General features: G+C 49.5%; 1 protein-coding gene across 1 annotated transcript in view; it reads left to right on the top strand.

Annotated features, from left to right (window-relative positions):
* The first annotated feature begins 245 nt into the window (after positions 1-245).
* The window catches only part of FKBP5 (FKBP prolyl isomerase 5), a 155,402-nt gene continuing 142,822 nt past the window's right edge, over positions 246-12,825 (top strand). Inside the window, exon 1 of the mRNA XM_074397049.1 lies at positions 246-263. The gene's annotated coding sequence lies outside the window, so the exon portion shown is untranslated. The remainder of the gene's footprint in view (positions 264-12,825) is intronic.

Genomic DNA, 12,825 nt, shown 5'->3' with positions numbered 1-12,825 from the left:
GCTAGGATCCCATATTGACACATCTTGTACTTCCCGTTTCCAGGGAAATTCCTCGCTGCCGGACTGCACCCACCCTTGAGGACCTCCCAATCTCTTTGGGCAGAGCGGAAGCCAGACAGAGACAGGGACTGCCAAGCGACCATCTCCAGCCCCGTGTGTGCGAGGAGCCCTGAGGGGCAGGCGGCCACGCTGCAGAAGGCTAGCCTCTCCAATCCCCAGGGAGCCTGGTGTGGGCTGCAGGAACAGAAGGCTTCTCAGAGGAGGTAGGGACCCCATGGAGTATGTGACGCCTGGCCCTCCAGCTGCATGCTCCAGTTAGCAGGACAGAGACCCCTCCCCACCCATTCCCAGCCTTCCCTGGCTTCCTGCTCTGCTGCTGGGAGGCCCTGTCACCACACATGCGCGTGCATGCGCTAACACATACACCCCTCCCAGGCACCCCCGGAAGACCAGCTGCAGCTGGGGGTGGGGGATGCACTGAGCACAGCCAGGGTTCTCAGATCCCTAGCCTGCTCTCCCACCCCGCCCTAGCCCCCAACTGCCGAGCTGCTTCTAGGTTTAAAGCAAAACACGACTCTGTCCTTCCTGCTGCTCAGTGGCAGCAACACTGCCTGGAGTTATTTTTAGCAGGGATGCAGGGAAGGCACAGTTCTCCTTGACTTTAACTAGGGACAACCCCCACCCCCCAGCCAAGACTCACTGGAGGAGGCCGGGTACGGAAACTCCCCTCCCAGAAAGGGGAAATGGTGTGTTTTCTGTTCCTTCAATTCACTAGAATGGGAATCTCGGTCAAGCTTGGTGTTGAACTGATGGGAAATTCTAGGTTCCAAAGCCCATGGGCTCTGCCCCATCCCTGGCCTCTGTATTTCCATGAGTCCAGGAAGCAAGAGGCACATGGTGTCTGGAGTCGAGGTGCCCCGTCTGTGGGTGTTGGGGTCCCTGGGAAACTGCTTGGTTATATCCCGGCTCTGTGGACTGCACAGGGGCACCAGGAATCGTGGGTGGTGTTTCACAGGCGCTGGCTAAATAATTCATTAAACTGAACATGTACGTTTCATGTACTTTTCCGTATGTGTATCTTTTAGATGCTAGCAGTACTTTATAAGGTAAAATCAACACACATTCCACATACAGTAAAATGCACAAATCTTAAGTGTTCAGCTTGATGAATTTTGACAAATATTATGCCTATGTAACCATCACTTAGATCAAGATTTCAGACATTTTCACCACTTCCAAATTCCTTTGTTTCCGCTTCCAGTCAGTCTCCACCCCAGAGGCAACTGATTCTGATTTCTGCCACCATAGATGGTGTGTGTGTTTCACAAAGTTAAAAGAAATACAGCTGCTGTCACCGAAGAGGGAAATGAGCAATAAAGTTCTTAACATGAAAGGAGAGGGCCTCAAAAAAAGGTGTTATTGGAACTGGAAAAATGAAGGTATCATTGGCCTGGGAAACAGGAGGTTTCAGAGCCAGCCCAACCGCTCAGGGTTGGGACCAGAGGGCTTGGGACACTTCTTGGAGCAGAGAAGCTGTGAGTGCGGTCTTGGCTCAGGCCCAGCTGCCTCTGGGTCTCCTAGAGGTCCCTGCCCCTCCTCCAGGCCCTGACCACTGCACAGTTGCAGCAAGGCCAAGGCTGCGAGGGAAGGTTCTTTCGGGGGCATCCACCCGGAGGCAGAGTTTCGGGCCCCCATGTAGTTAGGTTATTTGTTTTTCTTGACTTCCTTTTCAAGGTCTGAGACTCCTACATCCTTTGTCCTGCCTGGGGAGGGGAGAAGCTGAGGCTGTCAAAGCAGAGTGCTAAGGAAGAGTCATGATGCTTTTCATTCTTTCCTTTCTTTCTTCATTCAAAAACCTGTGTCATGCTATAGAGTCTGCCAGGTGCTGGGAAGAGGAGAATAACTAAGCTACTTTTTAGCTTGCTAGGGAGTCAGAGTTGCCTCCCAGGTGGAGGCAAGGCCTTATACCTCCTTCGCATTGGAGATGAGGGGCCCAGAGAGGGGAAGTGACTTATTAGAATCACACAGCTAGCTGCTGGCAGAGGAAGGCCAAGAACAAGGATCGATCCCTGACTGAGCCCTAGCTGGGGATAAGAAAGCAAAGGAAACCAAACCAACAGCTGACTCCCTGGTGTGCCCTCCTGCAAGCTTTCTAGGGTAGCAAAAAGCACTGACCTGGAGTGAGAGGACCTCATGGCTACTGCTAGGTCTTAGAAACACTTCCTCTCTCTGGGCCTCAGCTTTCCTCCATGAGCATGCAGGAGGCAGCTTCTGGGCACACCTCCATTTTCTCGCCTCTGTGCCTTTGCTCAGGTTGTTTCTGCTGCCTGGAATGCCCCCTTTCCCCTCCTACTTCCTTCCTCTGATACTCTCCTAATCATTTATGGCCTAATTCAAATGCTGTCCCCAGAGGCCCTGCAGTCCTTGGGCATCTGGGGAGTGGTGTCACCTAGGTTCCCACTACCAGAACAGACAGAGCCTCCTCCATTTTGCAATCCTCCCATCCCAGGGCACAGCTTTCCTTGGATATGGGGTCTGTTTTGTCAGCCACTGTTGGAGGAATTGAAGGGATTTCTTTTTTTTTTTTTTTTTTTTTTTTGAGACGGAGTTTCGCTCTTGTTACCCAGGCTGGAGTACAATGGCACGATCTCGGCTCACCGCAACCTCCGCCTCCTGGGTTCAAGCAATTCTCCTGCCTCAGCCTCCCGAGTAGCTGGGATTACAGGCACGTGCCACCATGCCCAGCTAATTTTTGTATTTTTAGTAGAGACGGGGTTTCACCATGTTGACCAGGATGGTCTCGATCTCTCGACCTCGTGATCCACCCGCCTCGGCCTCCCAAAGTGCTGGGATTACAGGCTTGAGCCACCGCGCCCGGCCTTGAAGGGATTTCTTATTCCCATCCTACACTTCCACATGCCCCCTTTCACCTTTCAGAGACTGAGGTCGTCCTTCTGCTGGGCCTTGAAGACATTGTGCTGTCTGCTGGCCATGCCAGCCCAGGCTGGAGCATCAAACCTGGGCACTTCTGGCCACGGTGGCTGCCCTGGGAGGTGACCCCAGGAAGGATGAGAAGGCGGGGGTCTCAGCCAGAAGCACGGCTGCCCCACCTCAGTCGTCCAACACCCCGGCGGAAATCCTCCCTCACAACAGACACGTGGCTCCTGCTCCCACAACCATATCCAAACCTACTCCTACCTACCTGCCCACAGCAGCAAGTTTGCAAAGATGTACCCCACTGCTCCCACAGCTCCCCTGCCCCTCCCCTGGGTGGGCATTGCCACGAGTGCACATTCTTCTCACATACACACAGGGCATACACAGACATGCGTAATGGGCAACACAGATGTGGACACATGAGGGCATACACACAGTTGCATACATGCACATGAGCCCCACAAACACACGTGCACACAGAGCACACACACAGACGTGAATGCATGGCACACAGGCACACACACTCACACGCTTTCTTGTGACAGGGGCCTGCTCTCCACCCTCAGATCACATGCAGGGGAAATGCAGGCTCAGTTGCTGGTTCCCAGCTGCCTCTGACTTTATGTTCAACTGGATTTTTGTCTGTTAATTTTTCCTACTGATGGCCCAATGGGAATGAGAGACAGCTCAAAAGCTGTGGGTTTACTCTGGAACAGCACCTTGTTTGGGTGCCTGGCAAGAATGGGGACAGAGAGGTGGGGTAAGGATTCCATCACTTCTAGGAACAAATGTCTCCATGGAGCTGAGGTTTGGTGAGACCAGTAAACACGAGGCTGGTCTGTGCTCTCACTGCTACACTCCTCCCTCCAGTTCATCCATTCCTCCCATTGCTACCGATGCCCCAGGCCCATGCTCTCCCATGTGGGGAGGTGGGAAGGATTGGAAGAGGGCCCAGTCCTAAGGTTGATGTGGCAGCTTTGGGGCTGGCAGCAGGGTCCCAGGCAATCTAGCCCCATTCAACAGAAGGGTGGCTTCTCTGACTCCTCCAGAGCAACACAGCAGAAATCCAGAGACCAGCCGGGTAGAGGGGTAATGTTTGCGACCCAGTTATCAGATCTCAAGAGTTAGGCAGGGATTTCATTAGCTTGGATTTCATTAAACCCAATTTAGCTGCAGTCACTTAGCACAGAGCATGTACCTGGGATGGGTTGGGACAGGTAGGAAGGATGAGAGGTGGCACAGAAATCATAAGACATAGTAACTATCTTCTTCTTCTTCTTCTTTTTTTTTTTTTTTTGAGACGGAGTTTCGCTCTTGTTACCCAGGCTGGAGTGCAATGGCGCGATCTTGGCTCACTGAAACCTCCGCCTCCTGGGTTCAGGCAATTCTCCTGCCTCAGCCTCCTGAGTAGCTGGGATAACAGGCATGCGCCACCATGCCCAGCTAATTTTTTGTATTTTTAGGAGAGACGGGGTTTCACCATGTTGACTAGGATGGTCTCGATCTCTTGACCTCATGATCCGCCCGCCTCGGCCTCCCAAAGTGCTGGGATTACAGGCGTGAGCCACCATGCCCGGCTTGAGACAGAGTCTTAATCTGTCACCAGGTACCGGGCTGGAGTGCAGTGGCATGATTTCAGCTCACTGCAACCTCTGCCTCCCAGGTTCAAGCAATTCTCCTGCCTCAGCCTCCCAAGTAGCTGGGACTACAGGTGTGCGCCACCATGCCCAGCTAATTTTTGTATTTTATAGTAGAGATGGGGTTTCACCATGTTGGCCAGGCTTGGTCTCAATCTCCTGACCTCATGATCCGCCTGCCTGGGACTCCCAAAATTCTGGGATTACAGGTGTGAGCCATTGCGACCAGCCAGACACAGTAACTATCTTCTAAGAGTGTGTGTGTCTTGGTGTGAGAGCCTGGAGAACATCACACAGGAAGAAAAACTCCCGAGGGTGGAACTCAAACACAACATGCTGCACACCAAGCCCACCGCCTCTGCCCACCCCTCCCCAGAATATACAGACACGCCACCAAACTGATCTTCCTGTTGTCTTCCCTATTTTGTTTTTATTTTAGAGTCAGGGTTTCTGTTGCCCAGACTGGAGTGCAATGGCACAGTCATAGCTCACTGTAACCTTGAACTCCTGGGCTCAAGTGATTCTCCCACCTTGGCCTCTTGAGTACCTCGTACTGCAGGGGTGCACCACCCCATCTGGCTCATTTTTAAAAATATTTTTAGAGATGAGGTCTCCCCACTTTGCCCAGCATGCAACTCTCAGCCTGCTCCAGCTGCACATTAAGTTCCAGCCTCATGGAATTCCTCCTGGTTCCCTCAGCTTGCTGTACTGGTGTACGCCTCTGAGCCTTTGTACATGCCGTTTCTGCTGCCTGGATGACTTTTTCTTTCTTTCTTTTTTTTTTTTTTTTTTTTTTGAGATGGAGTTTCGCTCTTGTTACCCAGGCTGGAGTGCAATGGCGCGATCTCGGCTCACCGCAACCTCCGCCTCCTGGGTTCAGGCAATTCTCCTGCCTCAGCCTCCTGAGTAGCTCAGATTACAGGCACGTACCACCATGCCCAGCTAATTTTTTGTATTTTTAGTAGAGACGGGGTTTCACCATGTTGACCAGGATGGTCTCGATCTCTCGACCTCATGATCCACCCGCCTCGGCCTCCCAAAGTGCTGGGATTACAGGCTTGAGCCACCGCGCCCGGCTTCTTTCTTTCTTTCTTTCTTTCTTTTTTAGACGGAGTTTCGCTCTTGTTACCCAAGGTGGAGTGCAATGGTGCAATCTCGGCTCACCACAACCTCCGCCTCCTGGGTTCAAGCAATTCCCCTGCCTCAGCCTCCCGAGTAGCTGGGACTACAGGCGTGTGCCACCATACCCAGCTAATTTTTGTATTTTTAGTAGAGACAGGGTTTCACCATGTTGACCAGGATGGTCTCGATCTCTTGACCTCATGATCCACCCGCCTCGGCCTCTCAAAGTGCTGGGATTATAGGCGTGAGCCACCACACCCGGCCGCCTGGATGCCTTTTCCTCCTTGACCTAGCTTTGTTCTGATTCCTTTGCATGTAGATATATATGCATATATATATATAAGCTTGTGTAAGCCTCATAACAACCTTGGTAGGTGCTATCATTATCATCTCCATCTTCTAAATGAGAGAACTGATACACAGAGAGGTGAAGTAACTGACCTAAGGTGACATGCCCAGTAAGGTAGAGTAGGATTTCCTCACAGCCAGTTTGGCTGAAGATGCTGTGCAGTTAATCCCTGCACTCATTCACTGTTAGAAGTATTTGCCAACTCATATAGCTTTGAGCAACCAGCATCAATTAACATCTGATGAATTAATTAATGAATTCACTCATTAAAATTTAATGGAATGCCAGACAGTCTGTAATCCCAGCACTTTGGGAGGCCTAGGAGAGTGGATCACCTGAAATCAGGAGTTCAAGACCAGCCTAGACAACATGGTGAAAACCTGTCTCTATTAAAAATACAAAAACTATGTGGGCATGGTGGCAGCCATGGTGGCATACACCTATAGACTTGGGAGGTAGTACAACCTCCATCTCCCATATTCAAGTGATTCTCCTGCTTCAGCCTCCCGAATAGCTGGGATTACAGGCACCAACCATCATGCCTGGCTAATTTTTGTATTTTTAGTAGACACAGGGTTTCATCATGTCGGCCAGGCTGATCTTGAACTCCTGACCTCAGGTGATCCACCCACCTCAGCCTCCCAAAGTGCTGGGATTACCTGCGGGAGCCACTGTCCAGTCGCCTAAGATTTTTCAAGTCAGTGAAGAGAGATGTCCTCACAACCCTCTAAGGACCTGCTTAACCATGGGTGGGTATCAGCTGCTTACTGAGGAAGCCCTGTGGTTATGCCCCCAGGGAGACAGATCCACCGAGAAGTGACCCAAGCCCTCAGTTGAGAGCCTCACGTCTCAGCAGATGGACTGGGGACAGAATTGTTTCAATCAGGAATGTCTGTGAGGGATTTCTGGAAGAGGTGAGATTTGGGCTGAGCCTTGACAGATTTTGACAATCAGAGAAAGGGAAAAAGAGCACAAAGTCAGGGCCGGGCGCGGTGGCTCAAGCCTGTAATCCCAGCACTTTGGGAGGCCGAGGCGGGTGGATCACGAGGTCGAGAGATCGAGACCATTCTGGTCAACATGGTGAAACCTCGTCTCTACTAAAAATACAAAAAATTAGCTGGGCATGGTGGCGCGTGCCTGTAATCCCAGCTACTCAGGAGGCTGAGGCAGGAGAATTGCCTGAACCCAGGAGGCGGAGGTTGCGGTGAGCCGAGATCGCGCCATTGCACTCCAGCCTGGGTAACAAGACGTCTCAAAAAAAAAAAAAGTACAAAGTCGAGGAAACATTTAGATTCTAACGCTTAGTATCAGGACAGGCAGTCCAGGAAGGTAGGGGAGAGAGGATGTAAGGGTGTGAGTCCAGAGAGACAGGTCACAGCCCTCCTGGGTGGCTGCACAGTTTTGGGCAAGTGGCTACATTTTAACATTCTCTGCTGCCCTTTATGCAAATTGAGCATTTCAGTCTGGGAAAAAGCTCAAATGAGAATCCCCAGGGCAGGAGAGTTTGTTGATTCTTGAGCCCCCACCCTCCAGCCAGCAGCTTCAGCCTCCTACACTGACTTCTGAGAGGTACTGTGGCTTACAGCATAAGTCACAGCTCTGCTGCTTGCTAGAAGGGCAGGTCCTTTAAAACCTCTGTGCCTCCATATCCTTAACTGTCAAAGGGTGATAGCGTCTACCGAATAAGGTTGTCTTTCGAGATTAAATTAGTTAAGGCACCTTAGAGCATCTAGGCCACCCACGGTCCAGCTTCATGAAGTGCCTAGTAGATGTTAGCTAATATTGTCACTGGAGCCAGCAGTCTTCATGATGAGGCAAAACTCCATCAGGCTGTCCCTCTTCTAGGCCACAGGATTTGGACTTGGCTGTTGCCTCACTCTAATCCTAGGGTTCCCTCAACAAGTGTGGCTCCTGTTGACCTGAGCCACATCCTCCTCACTCACCAGATGCCCCAAGGAGTCACTCCCCTCTTTTTGCCTCTGCTCACTTATACCCACTCTACTGATACTGGCTTCTTGGGGTAAGATTTTTTTCTTTCTTTCTTTTTTTTCTTTTTCTTTTTTTTCTTTTCTTTTTTTTTTTTTTTGCAGTAGTGTGATCATGGCTCACTGCACCCTGGCTTAAGTGACCCATGGATCACTTAACCCCCTGGCTCAAGTGATCCTCCCATCTCAGCCTCCCAAGTAGCTAGGACTACAGGCACCCACCATCACACCCAGCTTTAGGATAAGATTAGTTTTGCTTTGTACCCACAGGACCTGGACAGGAAAGCAAAGCTGTGATGAAACCTTACTAAATAGTTTTGGGGAATGTCCAGGCCACACATGGCCAGCTTCAGTTCTAGGGTCAGCCCAGTTCCTGCCCATCAGAGCTGAATCTCAGAAGACGAGGCGCTGGTATCTCAGCATCTCCCTGAGGGTAGCCAGCTTATCTGCATGTTGCCAGGCTTAGGAAATACCTGTTGGTGGTTTGCATGACAGGGTGAAAACAGCATCTAGCTATGCAGTGATAGCCCTCAGCTCTCTGAGAACTAGGCTGGGACAGTAGACAAATCTTGCTTCTTGTTGTGAAGAGGCAGATAGTGAGGGGATTGGCTTATAAAACGGAGCCTTTCCTAGTGCCAGGCCCAAAGAGCTGTTCCTTAGCAAACTGTTAGGGCTTCGATGCTTCAAGGTGTATCTCCCTGGAAAGATGCCTACCACCCTTGCCCTCCTTACCCACTTCTGGAGCTTTCTCCTGACACCTCCCATCCTGCAAAAGCCTTCTCTAAAATTCCTCTATAAAATGGAGACAAACATCTCTGTGGTGAGGGCTGAGATGATGGAGTTGGCCTTAATAGTTAGAAATTCCAGGTGACTGGGCCGGGCGCGGTGGCTCAAGCTTGTAATCCCAGCACTTTGGGAGGCCGAGGCGGGTGGATCACAAGGTCGAGAGATCGAGACCATCCTGGTCAACTTGGTGAAACCCCGTCTCTACTAAAAATACAAAAAATTAGCTGGGCGTGGTGGCGCGTGCCTGTAATCCCAGCTACTCAGGAGGGTGAGGCAGGAGAATTGCCTGAACCCAGGAGGCGGAGGTTGCGGTGAGCCGAGATCGCGCCATTGCACTCCAGCCTGGGTAACAAGAGCGAAACTCCGTCTCAAAAAAAAAAAAAAAAAAAGAAATTCCAGGTGACAGGCTTAACTCACTTTGGTGCAGGGGACAAAAGGGAAAAAAAGAGTGGGTGACAACAATTATCTGCAAGCTATTTTTTAGCAAATCCAGAGGCTAAGTGTGGTGGCTCATGCCTATAATCCCGGCACTTTGGGAGGCTGAGGTGGGAGGATTGCTTGAGCCCAGAAGTTTGAGGTCAGCCTGGGCAACATAGGGACACCCTGTTTCTAAATTTAAAAAAAAATGTTTTTTGAATTAGCCTATTGTGATTGCACACACCTGTAGTCCCAGCAACTTGGACGGTTGAGGCAGGAAGATCATGAGCCAGGAGTTCAAGGTTACAGTGAACTGTGATTGCACCACTGCACTCCAGTCTGGGCGATAGAGCAAGACTTTGTCTCAAAAAACAAGAAACAGAAGTAGAAACATAGTGTACCAGACTGGTAAGTACACAAACACACACTGTGTATTGTTTTTTTTTTTTTTTTTTTTTGAGACGGAGTTTCTTTTTTTTTCTTTTCTTTTTTGAGACGGAGTTTCGCTCTTGTTACCCAGGCTGGAGTGCAATGGCGCGGTCTAGGCTCACCACAACCTCCGCTTCCTGGGTTCAGGCAATTCTCCTGCCTCAGCCTCCTGAGTAGCTGGGATTACAGGCATGTGCCACCATGCCCAGCTAATTTTTTGTATTTTTAGTAGAGACGGGGTTTCACCATGTTGACCAGGATGGTCTCCATCTCTCGACCTCGTGATCCACCTGCCTCGGCCTCCCAAAGTGCTGGGATTACAGGCTTGAGCCACCGCGCCCGGCTGAGACGGAGTTTCGCTCTTGTTACCCAGGCTGGAGTGCAATGGCGCGATCTCAGCTCACTGCAACCTCCGCCTCCTGAGTTCAAGCAATTCTCCTACCTCAGCCTCCCGAGTAGCTGGGACTACAGGCGCATGCCACCATGCCCAGCTAATTTTTGTATTTTTAGTAGAGACCGGGTTTCACCTTGTTGACCAGGATGGTCTCGATCTCTTAACCTTGTAATCCACTCGCCTCGGCCTCCCAAAGTGCTGGGATTATAGGCATGAGCCACCGCGCCCGGCCCACACTGTGTGTTTTAAATCAACTTTACAGAGGCATAATTTACATACAAGAAAATTCACCCATTTAAGTGTACAGTTTGATGAACCTTTATCACAATATAGATTAGTTCCTCTACTCTAAAAGTGTCCTTGTTTCTTTTTCTTTTCTTTCTTTCCTTCCTCCCTCCCTCTCTCCCCACTTTCTGTCTTTCTGTCTTTCTCTTGTCTCGCTCTGTCACCCAGACTGGAATGCAGTGGTGCAATCTCAGCTCACTGCAGCCTCCGCCTGCTGGTTTCAAGAGATTCTCCTGCCTCAGCCTCCTGAATAGCTGGGATTACAGGCGAGCACCACCATGCCTGGGTAATTTTTGTATTTTTAGTAGAGATGGGGTTTCACCATGTTGGCCAGGGTGGTCTTGAACTCCTGAGCTCAGGTGATCCACCTGCCTTAGCCTCCCAAAGTGTTGGGATTATAGGCATGAGCCACCGCTCCCGGTCTTCTTCTTTTTCTTTCTTTTTTTTTTTTCTGAGACAGGGTCTTACTCTGTTACCCAGGCTGGAGTGCAGTGCTGAGATCACGGCTCACTGCAGCCTCTACTTCCCAGGCTAAGGTGATCCTCTCACTTCAGTCTCCTAAGAAGCTGGGACTACAGGTGTGAGTCAGCATACCTGGTTTTTTTTTTTTTTCGGTTGGTTTGTTGGTTTGTTTGTAGAGACAGGGTTTCACAATATTGCCCAAGGTGATCTTCACTTCCTGGACTCAAGCCATCTGCCCACCTCAGCCTTCCAAAATGTTGGAATTACAGGTATGAGCCACTATACTGGTCTCCTTTGCTTCTTTTTGCAATCAATCCCTACCCGGCCCAAGCAAAGGCCCATCCCTACCTGTCCAGTCTTCTTTGTATCAGTATAGATTAGATTTATATTTCCTAGAATTTCACATAAATGGAGTCACATGGTATATACTGTTTTGTATCTGACTTCTTTTTTTTTTTTTTTTTTTGAGATGGAGTTCCGCTCTTGTTACCCAGGCTGGAGTGCAATGGCGCGATCTCGGCTCACCACAACCTCCGCCTCCCGGGTTCAGGCAATTCTCCTGCCTCAGCCTCCTGAGTAGCTGGGATTACAGGCACGCGCCACCATGCCCAGCTAATTTTTAGTATTTTTAGTAGAGACGGGGTTTCACCCTGTTGACCAGGATGGTCTCGATCTCTTGACCTCGTGATCCACCCGCCTCGGCCTCCCAAAGTGCTGGGATTACAGGCTTGAGCCACCGCGCCCGGCCTGTATCTGACTTCTCTTTGCTCAACATAACGTTTTTGAGATTTGTTTGTGTTTTTGCACATATAAGTAGTTTGTTCCTTTTTATTGCCGTATTGTATTCCATTAGATGGCCATACCACAGTTTGTTTATTCATTCTGTTGATGGACATTACGGTTGTTGGTTCGGGCTGTTATGAAAAAGTTGCTGTGAACACTCTTGTACAGCTCCTTTTGTGGACACATGTTTTTATTTGTCTTGGGAGCAGAATTGCTGAGTCGTATGGCAAATGTGTGTATGCTTAACTTCAGAAGAAACTGCCGAACTGTGTTCCAAAGTGGCTGTATGTTCTCGCCAGCAAAGTATGAGTTCCAACTATTCCACATCTTGGCAAGCTCTTGGTATCATTGGCTTTTTGTTTTTCACACTTTTTTCTTTTTGAGACAATGTCTCACTCTGTCGCCCAGGTTGGAGTGTAGTTGTGCAATCATGACTCACTACAGCCTCAATCTCCCCGGGCTCAGGTGATCCTCCCCGTCAGCCTCCTGAATAGCTAGAACTACAGGCACTCACCACGATGCCCAGTTAATTGTTTTACATTTCGTAGAGACCAGGTTTCCCTATGTTGCCCAGGCTGGTCTCAAGCAATCCTCCCACCTCAGCCTCCCAAATTGCTGGGATTACAGGCATGAACCACTGCATCCAGTCTTCTGCATGCTTCCGGTTAGGTGAAGAGGATTTTTCACTGAAGCACACAGATGCTGCCCTGCTACCTCTTCTGAAGCTGCCCTTCCTGTCCCTTCTGTTTCTGCATGGTGTTGGATCATTTTCTGGAATTCTCATCATTTGGGTCTTAGTACAAATACTACCTTCTCAGCGGTCTTCCCTCACTACCCTCTCTAATGGAATTCTCAACACTTTTTAGCACATTAATCTGTTTGCCCCATGAGAACATCAGCTCCATGAACAAACGTATTTTGTCTGTTGTGTTTACCTAAAAGTAGTGCCTGATAGATCATAGACGCTCAATTACAGATTGCTTAATGGACTTGTGACTCTAAAATGTATGTTCCATACATTGACCTTTGGGGTCCTGGGAATTAAAGGGTTTGCATGACAGCAAAACAGAAATATTTAAAGCATAAGTTATTTTCACTGTCTGGGACTGTTCTATTTTGCATGTAAATATCTTAAAATCTTACAAAGATAGAAAACAAGAAAGAAAACAAAATCCAACCATAGTTTTATCAGATTGTTACGGTTTAGAAATACAAATCATTTATTAATTAGTTTAAAAC

The sequence above is a fragment of the Saimiri boliviensis genome, chromosome 4 (genome assembly GCF_048565385.1).
Source record: "Saimiri boliviensis isolate mSaiBol1 chromosome 4, mSaiBol1.pri, whole genome shotgun sequence".
Lineage (NCBI taxonomy): Eukaryota > Metazoa > Chordata > Mammalia > Primates > Cebidae > Saimiri > Saimiri boliviensis.
The sequence above is the reverse complement of the archived record's forward strand: the minus strand, read 5'-3'. Positions and strand labels throughout refer to the sequence as shown.